Source organism: Lepidochelys kempii, chromosome 23 (assembly GCF_965140285.1).
Source record: "Lepidochelys kempii isolate rLepKem1 chromosome 23, rLepKem1.hap1, whole genome shotgun sequence".
Lineage (NCBI taxonomy): Eukaryota > Metazoa > Chordata > Testudines > Cheloniidae > Lepidochelys > Lepidochelys kempii.
In genome coordinates this window covers 3,299,075-3,314,228 of record NC_136402.1, presented here as the reverse complement: position 1 = coordinate 3,314,228, position 15,154 = coordinate 3,299,075, and the positions used below count along the sequence as shown (strand labels likewise).

General features: G+C 47.5%; 1 protein-coding gene across 4 annotated transcripts in view; it reads right to left on the bottom strand.

Annotated features, from left to right (window-relative positions):
* The window catches only part of PAK4 (p21 (RAC1) activated kinase 4), a 91,120-nt gene that overhangs the window by 50,169 nt on the left and 25,797 nt on the right, over positions 1 to 15,154 (bottom strand). The window contains exon 1 of one of the 4 annotated variants that reach the window (XM_073321956.2): positions 2,422 to 2,735. The exons of 2 other annotated variants lie outside the window; for them this stretch is intronic. The gene's annotated coding sequence lies outside the window, so the exon portion shown is untranslated. Of the gene's footprint in view, positions 1 to 74; positions 150 to 2,421; positions 2,736 to 15,154 lie in introns of those variants that run through there. One more of the 4 variants, XM_073321957.2, reaches the window with a different exon arrangement.

The following is a 15,154-nucleotide window of genomic DNA, read 5'->3' as shown; positions in this document are numbered from 1 at the left end:
CAGAGCCCCATTGCGGTAGGCACCAGACAAACACAGAACAAAAAGACCAACAATCGCTGCCCCACTGAGCTTACCAAGAAATCCTACCAGGCACAATATCAGGTCAGCTGAACCAGCGGTAGACAGAAGGTGCCTCAGAGAAGACAAAGCTCCAGCGGCCAGAGCTAGCTGTAGTTAAACCTGTGGAGAAGTCTGTCTAATTAAATGTTATACAAAAAACACACCAAAAAGACCTCCAGAACCTTGTCCACGCTATGGCTCTCAGCTAAACCGGTAGGAAACCCTTTGTAAGTTTCTCTACACAAAGTCAACGTGTGTTACATAAGACCGAATAGCAAGGACAAAGAAGGTTCACTGAAATCATGTCAAAATAAAAAATTAAGTTATATCAGAGGCACATACCACCTCCCCACCTCCCTTCTACCAAAAGCTGAAGAGGAAAACATACACAATGCGGCCTTGTTAGCATTTGACTGTCACTCTGGGGACCTGAGTTCCGTTCCCAGTGGTTCTACTGGCTTGCTGGGTGATGTTGGGCAAGTCACTTCACCCCTCAGTGCCTCAGTTTCCCCATTTGTAAGATTGGGATAATGGTATCGGCCTCCTTTGCAAAGCACTTTGAAATCTGCTGATGAAAAGTGCTATAAAAGCTATGCATTATCAACAATTTAACTAAATCTTAAATACCCATCAACGCAGCTGTCCAAAAGCCCTGGCATCCAAGTCCTTGCAAGACTGTCACTACATTGAGGGTTACTTTGAAGATTCAGGACCCATTCTACAGTCCTTAAGCAGCTAATCCAGGGGGTCTCAAACTGGGGATCATGAGGTTATTACATGGGGGGTCACGAGCGGTCAGCCTCCACCCCAAACCCCGCTTTGCATCCAGCATTTATAATGGTGTTAAAATATATAAAAACATTTTTTTTAATTTATGAGGGGGGGTTGCACTCAGCGGCTTGCCGTGTGAAAGGGTTCACCAGTACAAAAGTTTGAGAACCACTGAGCTAATCAGTTCTGAGACACGGCCTTCTGTAAACTGACTGTCCGCAGAGTAAAACTGGGATGACACTTCAAACAGGCCACCCCTTTTCCCTGATCTGAGAGTCAGCAAAATTTTATTTCAAAACCATGTTTAGAAGGGAAAGTTATTTCTTCACAGAGCAGCAAGGTAATTCAGGGCAAACCATAACATATCAACCTTATATGAAGAGGCTGCATAAGAATATTTAATAACCACAGAAGGAGTTTGGCATGAAAAAGATCTACCCAGTTGTCTTGAGTTTGCTCCTGGAATTTTCACTCCAAATATCAGTCTACTTAAGTTCAATGGCATTCAAACTGTATTATGCTGCAGGCAAAAAAATATTTTTTCTGGAGAGTAATGACAAAAATGAAAGAAAAGGAGTACTTGTGGCACCTTAGAGACTAACCAATTTATTTGAGCATAAGATTTCCTGAGCTACAGCTCACTTCATCAGCTGTAGCTCACAAAAGCTTATGCGCAAATAAATTGGTTAGTCTCTAAGCTGCCACAAGTACTCCTTTTCTTTTTGCGAATACAGACAAAAATGAAGGGTCTCAGAACAAAGATAACCACACTTTGATCATCTGTAGTCTTTCATCCAAGGATCTCAAAGCCCCCTTTTCACAAATTTCACCCAATGCTCCCAAAACATACCACTCCCAAAACTCCTCTTCTCTGTTGATCCCAAAGATCACCATCAACTGATGGCGATAGGCTGATGTTTTGTGACATCCACATAAAAAAAAATCTGATCCCAAGAACAGTCACTAAATTTTTCCCATCATTGACTCAGACATACGAACAAGCCTTCCTATACAATCATCCTAAAAGCAGGTTGCAGCTGGAACTGAATGCAGTGTGCATACTGGAGGGTTCATTTTTAAAGTTCAAACGCTTGCCCTGTATCAGACAGACAGTCAGCTCTTGTTTTACCTCTGCTGTTGAGGAGGGGACACGAAAGGGAAAACTTTCCCCAGCCATCCCCAATTTTATCAGGGATAACAAAAAAAAACGCAAACACCTGGGCAGCTCAGATTGTCACAAAAGTAAGGCACAGGTGGTTTTTGTTTTGTTCTTTTTTTTACTTTAGCATGGAAGAAAACGGAACCCGCACCCACATCCCAGACAGGAAATATATTCTGCAGAAAAAAGGGACAGATACAAGTGCCATATTCCCTTTGGAAAGTCCCCCACCCACCTCCCAAAAGCCAGCTTGTTAACAGGTGTCCATTTCTCCTGTCTTCAAGGCGGGGAGACTCTCCTTCTTCCAAGCTTTTGAAACACGGCCGCCCCCAGCTCCAATCAGGCAGGAGACAGTTCAGAGTCAACTCTCCCTTCCAAAAAACGCCCTGTGTTGAACTCAGCATAAAGCAACCAGGCAGCAAACCACTCACCTTCACCATCCTTCTGCTAACGAGCCGGGGGCGCAGGAAGAGCCCTAACTCAGAGCACAGGAAAAAATAATGCCGGGGGGAAAAAAAGGTTGATAAAAATAACCAATTCCTCCCCCCCCCTCCAGAGGGGATTAGATTTCCTTCTTTGCTCTGTTCCTTGATAGAGAAGGAGGCTGGTGGTTTAGTCGCTAACTCAGCTGCTCCTGACCTCAGCTTGCTTGCATGCATGGCGTCAGTTTCAGCAAGACCCAGATTTCTGACGTTGCTAACTGTGAGGCGCCTCCCCCCACATCAGTGGCAATTGGTCTGCACTGGGGATCAGGGAGTGTGTATGGTGGGGGGGTGGGGGGGAAGGCATAGCACCACCTACTTCTTGGCAAGCGAGCTGCTGCATTGGGAGTAGAGGACAGGGAAGGAGCAGCTGGGATTGTGTTTCTCTGCTAGACCTTAGGGGTTGTGTGTGTTCCGATTTATGAGAGAGGAGGTGGATGAGATAATCTCTTTTATTAGACCAACTTTCGGTATTTAATAGCGCACCCATCACGACAGTAGCTGGTGTAATGAGTCAGCCAAGACCAATGTTCCCTCTAATTTTTGAGGGACTGTGTGCGCAAAAAATTTCTTCTGTGCAAATTTTTGGGTTTCTGTGCAAATTTCTGTGCGTGCGGTGTTTCACCGTGTGCATGGGGTTTAGGATCTGTGTGCATGGGCACACGCGCACAGCTTAGAGGGAACAGTGGTCAAGACCAGCCCCTCAAGCCACCTTTTCAACCCAAAGACACCCACCCCAAGTGGCAGCCCTGCCTGCCTACCTGCCTGCCTGCGTGTACTCTGTTTGGTCAGTTTCTAGTCTAAGTCTTTCCCAGACCCCTTCAACAGCATCCATGGACCCCCCTGAGGTCTGTGACCACAAGTTGTCAGCGACTGCTGTAGGAGCAATCAAAAAGTGAGAAGACTTAGATGTGATCTGATCCTCCACCTCACCCCCACCCGAAATCCCTCTAATGGTAGAGCTCCCCAGTTACCTCTAGCTCTCCTACCTAACAAGATTTTATTAAAAGAAGCCACAGGTATTATATTTAACCCACCTCACCCCTTTCGTCCAGTCACACAGTTACACGATATGATCTGTGCGCGCACAGAGTGTGTGGAATGGGGTTTTATTAACACGGTATTTCCTCCAGTCCCTCACCCCCCACAGGTTCTCACTTTCCACTCTTATTCTGCAGTCCCACCCCCTCTTATCAGAGGAGAGGAATGGGCAGCTCCCCATAGCAACGAAATAAGAGTGCCTATTTCTCAGCCCAGGGAGTCTGTTCCCTGCAATGGACACAATGAAACCGGACTTTCCTTCCCTTCCTCATCTTGCAGTTACACTTCACCAGGCTGCCAGCAACAGAAACTGAACCTAAGGCAAAAAAAATCAGAGAACTAGAGTAGCATTAACTCCTTCGCACAAGGAACCAGAGTGCAAAGGGAGAATGGCTTCCAATACCAACGACAACCCGCGTAACTGAACGCCAGCCACCTCTCAAAATTGGAAACTCTCCCTTCAGGTTAACAGAAAACAAAACAAGTCATGTTTTATCTCAGGCCTTGACAACCTTCCTACATGTTCCAGGCATTAATTACGGTCGTTTTACTATGCAATAACCTGACAGGTAGCAATTTAACAGGGTTTTTAAACAAAAAAAACCCCTAACTATCTGGGACTGAAAGCACATCCAGATCTGGTAGAAATCAGGAAGAGTGATAGCTTAATAAAATAAAAAGGTCAGCTGGACTCCCACATCCCCCTGTCCGCTGGATTTGGAAGGGCAAGGGTTAAAAAGCAAAGCCAACAAGAACTGGAGCAAGAACGCAAGAAGATTTGAGCCTGCAGCCAATGAAACAGCAACGTTTGAAACAAAGCAGCCAGTCAAGTGCTCCAGTCAGTGGATCAGGATCAAAAGAGGAGGAAGGAGGGAGGGAAGAGGATAGGGCAACCCAATGTAGGGTCAGCTTGAAAACACAAAAGGGGAAAAATTCCTCCAGGAAAAGCTGGCAGGTTCCCCCCATCAGCACCGCAAGCAGCTGCTCGCCCAAGAGCTGTCACTAGTGGGGTATTTCCCTACTCGGCAAATGGACCCCCATAACAACTGGTTTACAAAAACAGCAATTCTAAAGGACCTTCCCCTTCCCCCCCCACCCCCACCCCGAGCAATAAACTCAGCAGCCACACAGGTCAGTCCTTGACACTTTTACAAAACCAACCCTATGGCACCTCTACCACTTTTCACCTGATCTCAAAAGACTTTATCAGCATCAATCATTAAAGCCTCATAACACCCACAGAGAGGGATTTTAGATATTTGAGAGAAAGGGAAACTGAGCCACACAACTGCAAAGTGGTTTGTCCCTTCCATACTAGTATCTATGAATACCTATCTTATTCAGTACCCTAAGAAATCAGAGGATGGTCTGGGAACAGAAGCCAGAAACCCCAGTTTGATTCAGAGCAAGGGGTTCCCAAATAGTCTACGCAGCAATGTTCCAAACCCTTGCTATTTTATGCATTTTTCCCTCAATGCCCCAGCTCCTGGAGTGCCTAAGAATCACAGCTTTCAACGGGATGGGGGGGGGGGAGGGGAAGAGAACAACCAAGCAACCCTCATGGTTAAGGAGCAAAGCTTGAAAAACCTGACCCCTAGAGACCTCAACACCAGAAAGCAAAGAGCAAACAAAATCAAGCCAAGTAAATTAAGTCAGACCCGTGAGATTTGAACACATGGGGGATTGGCAGTACCGCTCCAGCAGCCTGGACCACCACACATTAGTACGAGATTATTCCATGGCCAACCGCCTTCCTGTACAGGACAGCAGACTCCCTGTGCCTCTACTCAGGAGCATAATATCTCTGTTGCAATTACTGCACTTGCTTCCATGGAAGGATGTCTATTGTATTTTTAGGTTTGTAAAAGACACCACTGCCAAATTGCTCTTTTTATAGCACTTTTAATCCATAGGTCTCAGGGTGCTTTAAACGGGAGTCAAGTACCATCACCTTAATTTTACAGATGGGGAAACTGAGGCACAGAAAAGGGAAGTGACTTGCCCAAGGTCACCCAGCAGGTCTGTGGCACAGCCATGAACAGAACCTATGTCTCCTGGGTCCCAGTCCAATGCTCGATCCGGTAGGCAACACTACCGCTTGGGACCCCACAACCAGCCAGTATCACCAGGGAGCTTGGTTTGGAAACCTCTGGATTAGAGCATACTCCTTTCTTTCCTCAGGGAGTTCAACTCTCCCTTAGATCTGGTCTACACTTACAAGTTTTGCTGGCATAGCTGTTGGTTAGGTGTGCTATCCTTTGCTGATAAAGTCATGCAGGCAACTACCTTAGTGTAGACAAAGTTATACCAGCATTGAAATCCTCACCAGTGTAAACGGAATCTAAACTAAGAGGGTTTGCTGACATAGCTAAGTGTAAACAAGGCCTTAATGAAGTTCTACACAGATTTTTGCTTATGATCTTAAAATAAGAAAAAGATGGAACCCAAAGTTAAGATGCTTAAATGATAAAACCTAGGCCAGATTACCAACAAGGTGAATTAAACCCCCTCCAAAAACCAGGAAATTTAGAGTCCATATTTAATAAACTTCCCTAACACTTGGCCTTTGATCTCATGGTTGTCTAAAGCTTCTTTCTGCCCATCTGTCCTTGGCACACAGGAAGTAAACCAAGAATGACATTGTCTGCCACTCTAATTGGCCAATCCTATGAGGTGGTGAGTACCCTGTTTCCATTGATTTAGGGGGGACAGGGAGGCTAAAACTGCTTGAGTCCTTACCAGGTCTGGCTCTAAGCCTATATGCAAGGCTTCCAATATTAAAATGTTTCAATGTTATGAGGTCTGTGTCCATATTCAGGGGTTTTTTTTGTTGGGTTGTTTTGTTTTTTTAAATGTTTGAGCTAACAGGAAATGCCCCTGGATTGGCCCAATTAGCTGGTGTATCCTGTAAACAAAACCTGGACATTTCTTTAGCACTGCAAATTCATTGTGTCCATCTGTGCAAGCCATCCATGTAGCTAAACACATCTGAGAGAATCACTGCAATATGCAGGAGTTTAAGCTTTCAATTCCCCACCCTCCCTCAAATGCATTAGAAAGTCCAGAAAAGGGGTGGGGGGTGGGAATGGCAGCACTGAGGTCTTATCAGCACAAAATGAACTCTAAGGAAATCCTGAACAGCAAACCCAGCAGGACTGTTTCAGTACAAATGTGAAAAAAAGTCTTATTCAGTGGTGCTCCAGTCCCATCTCAACAACAAAAATGACATTTTTAAGGCAGCTTAAATCAGACAATTGCATTTGATAAACTGAAAATAAACCGTATTTTGAATACTAGACAACATCCAAAACTTGTAGCCTACAAGGGCTGGATCTTTTTATGTTAAAAAAGAACAAAAAAAACCCAGAAGTTTGTTGTTGTTGTTTTTTAAAATGGGGAACGTGTATTTAGGCAAATTAATCATCTGTCATGATTTGCAAGTTGACAGTTCCCTTCCCATTTATGTTAATTTTCCTCTTATTATATTTTGATACATCAACAGCCACACCACCACTGGACTGTTTAACTATTACTTGGAAGCATTCCCAGAATCACACTGGAAAGATGGGAGGGATCCAAGAAAAATCATTTTCCAATGAAAGCCAAAACTCCTGCACTTCAAGAGTGAGAGGGAAAACAACCCACTATGAGCCAATCTAGTCTGGCATTACTTGTGGAGCTTGAGAGACTTAAAAGCCAGGGACATTTGAACAGGTTATTTTTGAGAGAGCATCTCCCGGCAGGATGAGGTGTAAGGAAGATGTGCTTAAGCTCTAGCAGTCTCCGAATACTCCAAGAATGAACGTGTATTTCAGGAAGGCTGCTGGCACTGTACAAGCAGGGATCTAGAAGTGTCAGGAAAGCAAGGGGACATCGATCCCTTTCTTATCTAGGTTACAAAATCAAATGCAGCAAGGATCAGCAGGGACTGGAAGTTGTTGCAGTCTAATGGCTGTTCATATGCAGACATGAAGGAAACAGGTGGGTTTGGGCCTATTTCTTAAACGACAGGTGTCCATTGTCCATAAGAATACGTATACTGCAGCTGGGAGCTGTCATTCCCAGCTCAGGTAGATGTACACACTACTCAAGAGAAGCACGACAAGTAACAGGGATGGCCACAGCACCACAGGCTAGCCACCCAAGCACAACCTCTCCCAAGATCCAACTTACATCCCTGGATGGCTAGCCCAAAGCCACCATTAGAAAGGACCCTTCTGCTGGCGCTCTCAGGAGAAAGAGACCTAAGCTGAAAGGCACAGGGAGGGGGACAACCTGTGTTCAGCACTTAAGTATGCTGGTGTGTACACAGGAGGGACACTTGCATGACCACTGCCCCAGCACCGGCTGTGTTTAGGAACACACTCGGAGAATTCCTTTTACGTCTTAACAAGGGGCGGGAGAGGAAACAGGGGCACAAAGAGGGAAAGTGCCTTGCCCGTGGTCAGATAGCCAATAAGCCGCAGAACTAGGGAGAGAATTGACCTAGTCCAATGTCCTACTCGCTAATAATGTATAAAAACATCGCCAGCATGGCTTAATCAGACTCCACTTTACTCTCACCCCGCTAATGATGCGTTTTGCAAATCAGAACTATATACGTCAGTCCAAAGAGAATGCAGATATTATAAAGATTCCATACTTTCTGTGCCGCAAGATAGCACGTGTCCACACTAACTTTTGACAGTAAAACGTTTCTTCCCCCCAACACTCCTGACTGATAGAAGTACCGGTGTGGACAGACCAATACTGGCATGGGATGCTCTCCCGCGGACGTAGCTACCGCTGCTCGTTGGGGGTGGTCTAATTGAGCGGCTACACGGAAGACCTTACAGTGGCACAGATGCAGCTGTGCAGTCTCTAGTGTAGACACAGCCTTAGTCTTGGGACCACAATTTATGTAACGATCGTAATATCATTTGGCCTCAGCCTGGGGTTGCTAATAAGGCTCGTTATCTCAGACTCTGCTCCTCACATACAAAGCTTTGCGGTCTTGATTTTTTATTAATATGATCCTTTGCTAAAGTCTTTCCTACCAAGTGGTACGTGTTTGCTTTGTAATTGCAGAGATTGATAACTGACTAGTTGGCTTCTTAATCAGACAGTCTGCATATCGGCTGGTAAATTCTGGCCTTAACGTTAGCTGGTTTTTTAAACTTGGTGTTTAAACCAACACTAGATGCCCTCATTAGAGTCAAAGCCCCAATCCATTGCTCCCTCCCTTGCCTTCAATTACATTCATCAGCAAATATTTGAGTTGTGAGGGCCATGGCAGCCATGAGGACACTTCCAGCAGCAGGGTGTCCCTTAGCATCACAATGGCTCAGTACTCGTGGAGAAATAGCTGCTGGCAATTCAGTAGAAGCCTGGTATTTCTTTGGGTATCTCCCATCCCAGGAGCGCCCGCACCTATCCTGGCTAAGATCCAAGCCATAGACAGATAAACTTGGGAACAAAGAGATGGAAGCGGAGCTAGGAACTCCAAGAATTCAAGAGCCTGCGCTCCGGTTGTGCTATGATACACCAAGGAGACCCATCGTCACAGAAGTTTCTGTGAGGAGAAGGCATTCAGATTTTGCAGATGTTCATAAGTGTGGGCTAGTGGCTACAGCAATTAACTGGCAATTGTCTCAAAGGGTGCACAGTGGAGACCTAAATGATGCATCACAATATCAAAAGGATTACCGTTTAAGTGATCCTCCCAGATAATTTCACAACCCAATATCCCCAGGCAGGAAGTGAAAAAAGGGGGCACAGGTAGTCACCAGCATTTTGACCACCATGCTGCTCAAAGCAGATCTACACAACATTGCAGCAGCGCTGCCCTTGGCAATTCACTTTGTCTCTTTGCCTTCAATTTCCCTTCTGTAAAATTGCTTCTGGTGAATATTTATATTAGGGTAGCAGCCAAAGGCTGCAATTGGGATGAAGAGAATACTCCCCCCACCCCCAATCTCAAAGGGGGCTAGTGAGGTTTCACGTTTGTGAAGTGCTTTGAGATCCTTTGATGGAAAGTGCTACTATGCACGAGGGCATTACAGTAGGGACCGGCGAGCGCTTAGCTCAGCGCAGAGCCAGCAGCATTCAGATCTGTCCATGCGAGCTTACAACAGGCCATGCACCATATAACTCATATGGATGCTCCCCATGTTGCCAGCGGAGGTTGAGCAATCTGCCGAGGTTGCTCTATGGGTCCCCTATACAGCCATGATGTCCCACATGAGAATACAACCCTGACTGAAGAGGTCATCAGTCTCGCACGAGGAGACATTAATGCCATCGTTCGTGCCCCAAGAGCGTTGGGAATATGCTTGCACAGAACTTTTGTGCACAACAGCCTGCTGATTTTGACAAGCTGGAGCCTGTAGCAAGTATGCTTCTAACTCTCTCCAAAGACGCATGCAGACCTGGGGATGTATTTTAAAAAAAAAAGCTTTACTTTATCAGCAGCCAGAAACAGCAATCGAATCCTCCGTGGACAAATCTAAAGGGAAAATGACTTCAGGAGGACTTACGGGTTTTAAAAAAAACACAAACAAACAGGACAATAAATTAATTTAGGCTCGGTACTTGGCCTCCTTTGACATGGGGCGGAAGTGAACATCATGTGGCATATGGCCAAAGGGGCAGGGCATCAGGAGTTTCCAGGTTCCTATCTCAGCTCTCTTCCCGACTCGTTGCAACACCTCCTCTGTGTCTCATTTTCCCCCGCTGAAAAGCATAGCGCTGCCTTACCTACTCCAAGTCCTAGTTATACTGAAGCATGGTCTATACCGACCCGTTTCATTAGCATGGCTACGTCAGAGAGGGGTGATTTTACTGACACAGCTATGCTGGTAGAAGCCCTAGGGTGGATACAGTTATATCAGCATCAAAGTGTTTATACCGGTACAGCTTATGCCGGTTCCCCGAACCAACCTAAGCTGTATCGGCACTTTCACATGGATATAACTGCATCCACACTTGAGGATTTTGCCAGCGTAGAAAAGGCTTGAGAAATCACCCCACTCTGACATAAGACTACCTAGGGGTGATTTCTAAAAGGCTTGAGAAGGGCATTGCAAGAGACTGGATAGATATTTGCAGCACTTTCAGATCCTCAGATGAAAGGGAAAATATTTTAAAGAGCTACATAAAACGCTACGCTTCGTTAGTCTCATTAGCTCTGGCAAACCACAAACTGACAGCAAAAAGCAACGCTGTACTATGGGGACTTGTAACAGCTAGCACCGTGGCTTATTAACTGAGAGCTTGTTTTGGGGTCATCTGGCAATGTGCACTGATTTCACTTTCCTGTTGCTTTCTGGACAACTAGTCGCTCAGTTTTCCCTGTGGGCAAAGATCATCTCCACAGCCTCCTGCTCTGCTAAATAACTAAGCTTCTTGCTGACTCTCAGAAAAGACACAAGCCCCTTTCTGGAGTGCTTCGCATTAACACACAGAGTTCCCCCAAGCGATCCGCTCTGATGCAATCCACTGCGGCTGTCTGAATTGTTGGACTGTGTACAGAGACAGGAACTGTTGGGTCTTCCCGAACCTACAGGCTTCCAGAGAATGAGAATGTCACATTTCTTGTTAAAAGAAAAGGAGTACTTGTGGCACCTTAGAGACTAACCAATTTATTTGAGCATGAGCTTTCGTGAGCTACAGCTCACTTCATCAGATGTTTACCGTGGAAACTGCAGCAGACTTTATATACACACAGAAATCATGAAACAATACCTCCTCCCACCCCACTGTCCTGCTGGTAATAGCTTATCTAAAGTGATATTTCTGTGTGTATATAAAGTCTGCTGCAGTTTCCACGGTAAACATCTGATGAAGTGAGCTGTAGCTCACGAAAGCTCATGCTCAAATAAATTGGTTAGTCTCTAAGGTGCCACAAGTACTCCTTTTCTTTTTGCGAATACAGACTAACACGGCTGTTCCTCTGAAACCTGACATTTCTTGTTGTGAATCCCCAGTAAAATAGTGGCAGCGAAGAGCCTGTATAAAGTGCACTCGGCTGCACAGCACAGCTCAGGTGCTCACACTCCTGGAGCCGAGGAGCGTGCGCGCTGCTCCCTCCTCTATAAAACAGCTCTGGGGAGTAAAGGATTTCACAAGTGACTCACATGCAGATCAAGGACATTGCTTCTGTGTGGGAAACCTGTTCTGATGCTAGCCCTGCCTCTTTTCAAGTCAGGTAACAAAAAGGGGGAGGTACCAAAACCAGAGAAACCCAGGAGTAGAAACCTGCCATTAAGTCTTCACCCTCAATTAAGGCTGAAGAATGACTAAGCAAATCAGCTGGGCCTTTTGGAGCGTGTCCAGACACGCTGGGATAGAGAAAGCCTTTCCTTTTGATTTAGGGCTAGTCTACACTAGAAGCGAGGACCAGTACAGCTGCTCCGCTCTAGCATGTCTGGTGAAGATGCTCTATGCTGACGAGAGAGAGCTCTCCCATCTGCATAATAAATCCACCTCCATGAGAGGCAGTAGCTATGTCAGCGAGAGAAGCTCTCCGGCTGACATAGCGCTGGTCACACCGGCACTTAGGTTGGTGTAACTTACATTTACCCTGGGGGGAATTTTGCACCACTGCGTGTGTGCAGAATTCATGTCCCCCACAGAGGTCTTTGCTTCCCTGCAGAAAAGCGAGTTTCTGACAGGGAAGCTGCAAGAGCAGTCACACACCACTCCCTACCAGTCCAGGTACATCATTTCAGGCACCCGGAGCAGCTGGTGGAGAGGTAAATCACCATGGGGCTGGGGACACCCCAGCCAGTGGCTCCTACCCTGAGCCAGGATCAGCTGCTAATCCCGGCTGGGCTGGAGGCAGGAAAGGCCGGGACTTCCCTCTTCTCCTGCAAGGGCTGGCTGGGGCTGTGTCACACCCAACCCCAGAAACCTCTCCCAGCTGCAGGAAGCTCAGCATCCTCCCCTGCTTCCTGCCCCCACTACTCCTTAGCTGTGGGGGGAGCGGGTCACTGTATGGACAGCTGTTCCCCCATCCACCCAACCCCCGTGCATCTGGACCTCCCATACCCAGACACCCCTGCCAAGCCTCACCTGGTACATCCAGAACCCTCCTAGCACTCCACACCCAAACCCTGCCCCATCGAACTTCAACCCCTGCATCTGGAGACCCCCTGCACCAAGACCGTCTCCCACTGAGCTCCCTGCACTTAACTCCCAACTCTTGCATCACCAAGCCCCCACATCCAGACCCCCATGCCACTGACCATCAACTAGCTTCACCCAGACCCCTACCCCATCAAGCCCCACTCCCCCAGCACTCGGAGCCCCTTGCTGAGACCCACACTCCCAGACCCCTCCTCTTGGAAGCCCCTGCAATTCCATTGCCTCTGCACCTGGAAAATGCACCCCACCCCCTGTGAGCCTCTGTGCATCCAGATTCCCCCCCCCTACCTAGATCCCCCACGGAGCGTCTGCACCCAGATTGTCCCATACGGAATCCTCTCACCCTACACCTGGATCCCCTCGCCCCCAGAGGCCCTCCACACTTAGATCCTGCCTGGTTGAGCCTGCCCCACACCTGGCGCAGAGGGGCATGCCCCCAGGGTGTTTCTGGGGAAGGCCCAGGCCTTGTGCTACGTCAGGGTCGGGTGCAGCCGCACCGCTAAGTCCGTGTCCCAGGGGGTGCGGGTGCTGCAGGGTGATCTCCCACCTTCGTGCAGCTAGTGGCCTGTGCTCCCCCCCTGCCGTGCTGAAGCCACTGCATTTATTTATTGACAAATATTGTGTACAGAATTTTTAATTTTTTGGTGCAGAATTCCCCCAGGAGCATACGTTGCTCAGGGGGCTGGTTTATTCATACTCCTGAGTGATGTAAGTTATCCCAAAGTACATAGTAGTATAGACCTGGCCTTAGACTTCACCTTTCCACATTTATGTCTAACCACACGCCTACGATCTGGTTGTGTTTGTCATAGGGTCACTCAACATTTAAACAATGCTGGTAGAGACAAAGGACTTCCAGTGCCAATTCTTGGTTCTACCACTGACTCACTGTGTGACCTCAGCCAAGTCATCAGACTTCTGGGCTTTTGTTTCCTATTGTATAAAACAGGATGAATATGGCTCTAACTCAAAGGGCTACTATTTGTAATAAACTTTGAGATCCTTAGATAAAACATGCTAGAAACAGTCAGTATCAACCACCCAAAAGTGTGAGATATTTGGGGAAAAAAGGATTGGAGACCTTCGTGTCTGGTTACTGCATCAGAAAAGCAACTTTCCTCCAGCACTTTCGGATCAGGAGTAATATTTTAACTCGAGAGGTGTCATGCACAGGGAAGTGACTGCCAACCCCGAAAAGCGGTTACTCGCTTTGTGCGGTAACTGTGGTTCTTTGCGACGGGCATCTCTAGGAGCACTCCACACTGGGGGTGCACACCCCTCTCGAGCCCGAGATTGGAGGAGATTTGTCCATTACCAGTACTCACTCGGACCGTGCACGTGCCCTGTGCCCAAGGGTGAAAGTAACTTAAAGGGCTACGTTACACCAGAGTCCTGAGCGGGGGCGTGGCTGTGGCTGCGAGCCCCGGGGCCTTTAAATTACCCCTGGAGCTACCAATGGCAGAGGCGGCTAGGAGCCCTGGGGCTACCGCAGTGGAGCCCCAGGCCCTTTAAATCGCTGCCCGAGCCCGGCTGCTGGAGCGCTGGGGTAGCTTGCTCAGGACCGAGCGGGTAGGTGCCAAAGGCAGGACTGAGCCATCCGGTACCAGACTGGATGCTCATACTTGCTGTCCTAAACACCGAAGTCCTGTTGGAGCCACGTCTCTCCCTCGAGCTCAGGGCTTTTGGGCTCTACCAGCACCTTTAATTCAATAGTAATGAGCCAAGAGGTTGAGGCTGCAGAGACCATAGATCTTGCAATGGGCCTGGGCTTTTTCAGAGCAGGCACCCTGAGATGAGAGACCGTGCTCCTCTTTTTTGGAAGTCTTCTCTGAAGCCTCCAACAACCTCCCTTTCTTGAGGGAAGCCTGTGCCAAGGTGAAAGGGGTGCTGGTCTGGAAAGGAGGTGGGTGGTTGTGGTGGCAGTCTCCTGACCCGAATCAGCAGCTGACCAAAGGGAGCACTCCATCGGAGTTTAATCTCCCTGTTCTTCCTTACCATAGACTTGAGAGCCAGGCAGAAGTTGCACTTCTGACAGACGTGGGACTCTCCCATGGGGACGTTATTCAAAGAAGAATCAGTCATTTCCTAAGAAACAGCCAGACCACCACAGTGTTTGCTCATGTGTGCAAGACCTTGGGGTTTTTTCTGTTTGTTGTTTTTTCGAAGTTTGCAAAGCATACAAGCTTTGCAATTAGGCTGTCAAATCCAGGCTGCTGGCCAACACCTCATGGTAAAAAAATAAAAGCTGTAACACACCTGATCCATTCACAAGCTTTAGAGATAAAGAAAAGTGATTGAGTCACATCTAAACCAGGGGTTTTCAAACTGTGGGTTAGACTTGCTGGGGCCTGGGACCGAAGCCCAAACCCCACTGCCCAGGGCCAAAGCCAAAGCCCAATGGCTTCAGCTCTGACCACCGCCCCACCCCCACCCCTCCTGGCCAAGGGCAGTAGGGCTCAGATGGGCTTAGGCTTTGGTCCCCCTCCTGAGGTCATGCAGTAATTTTTGTTGTCAAAAA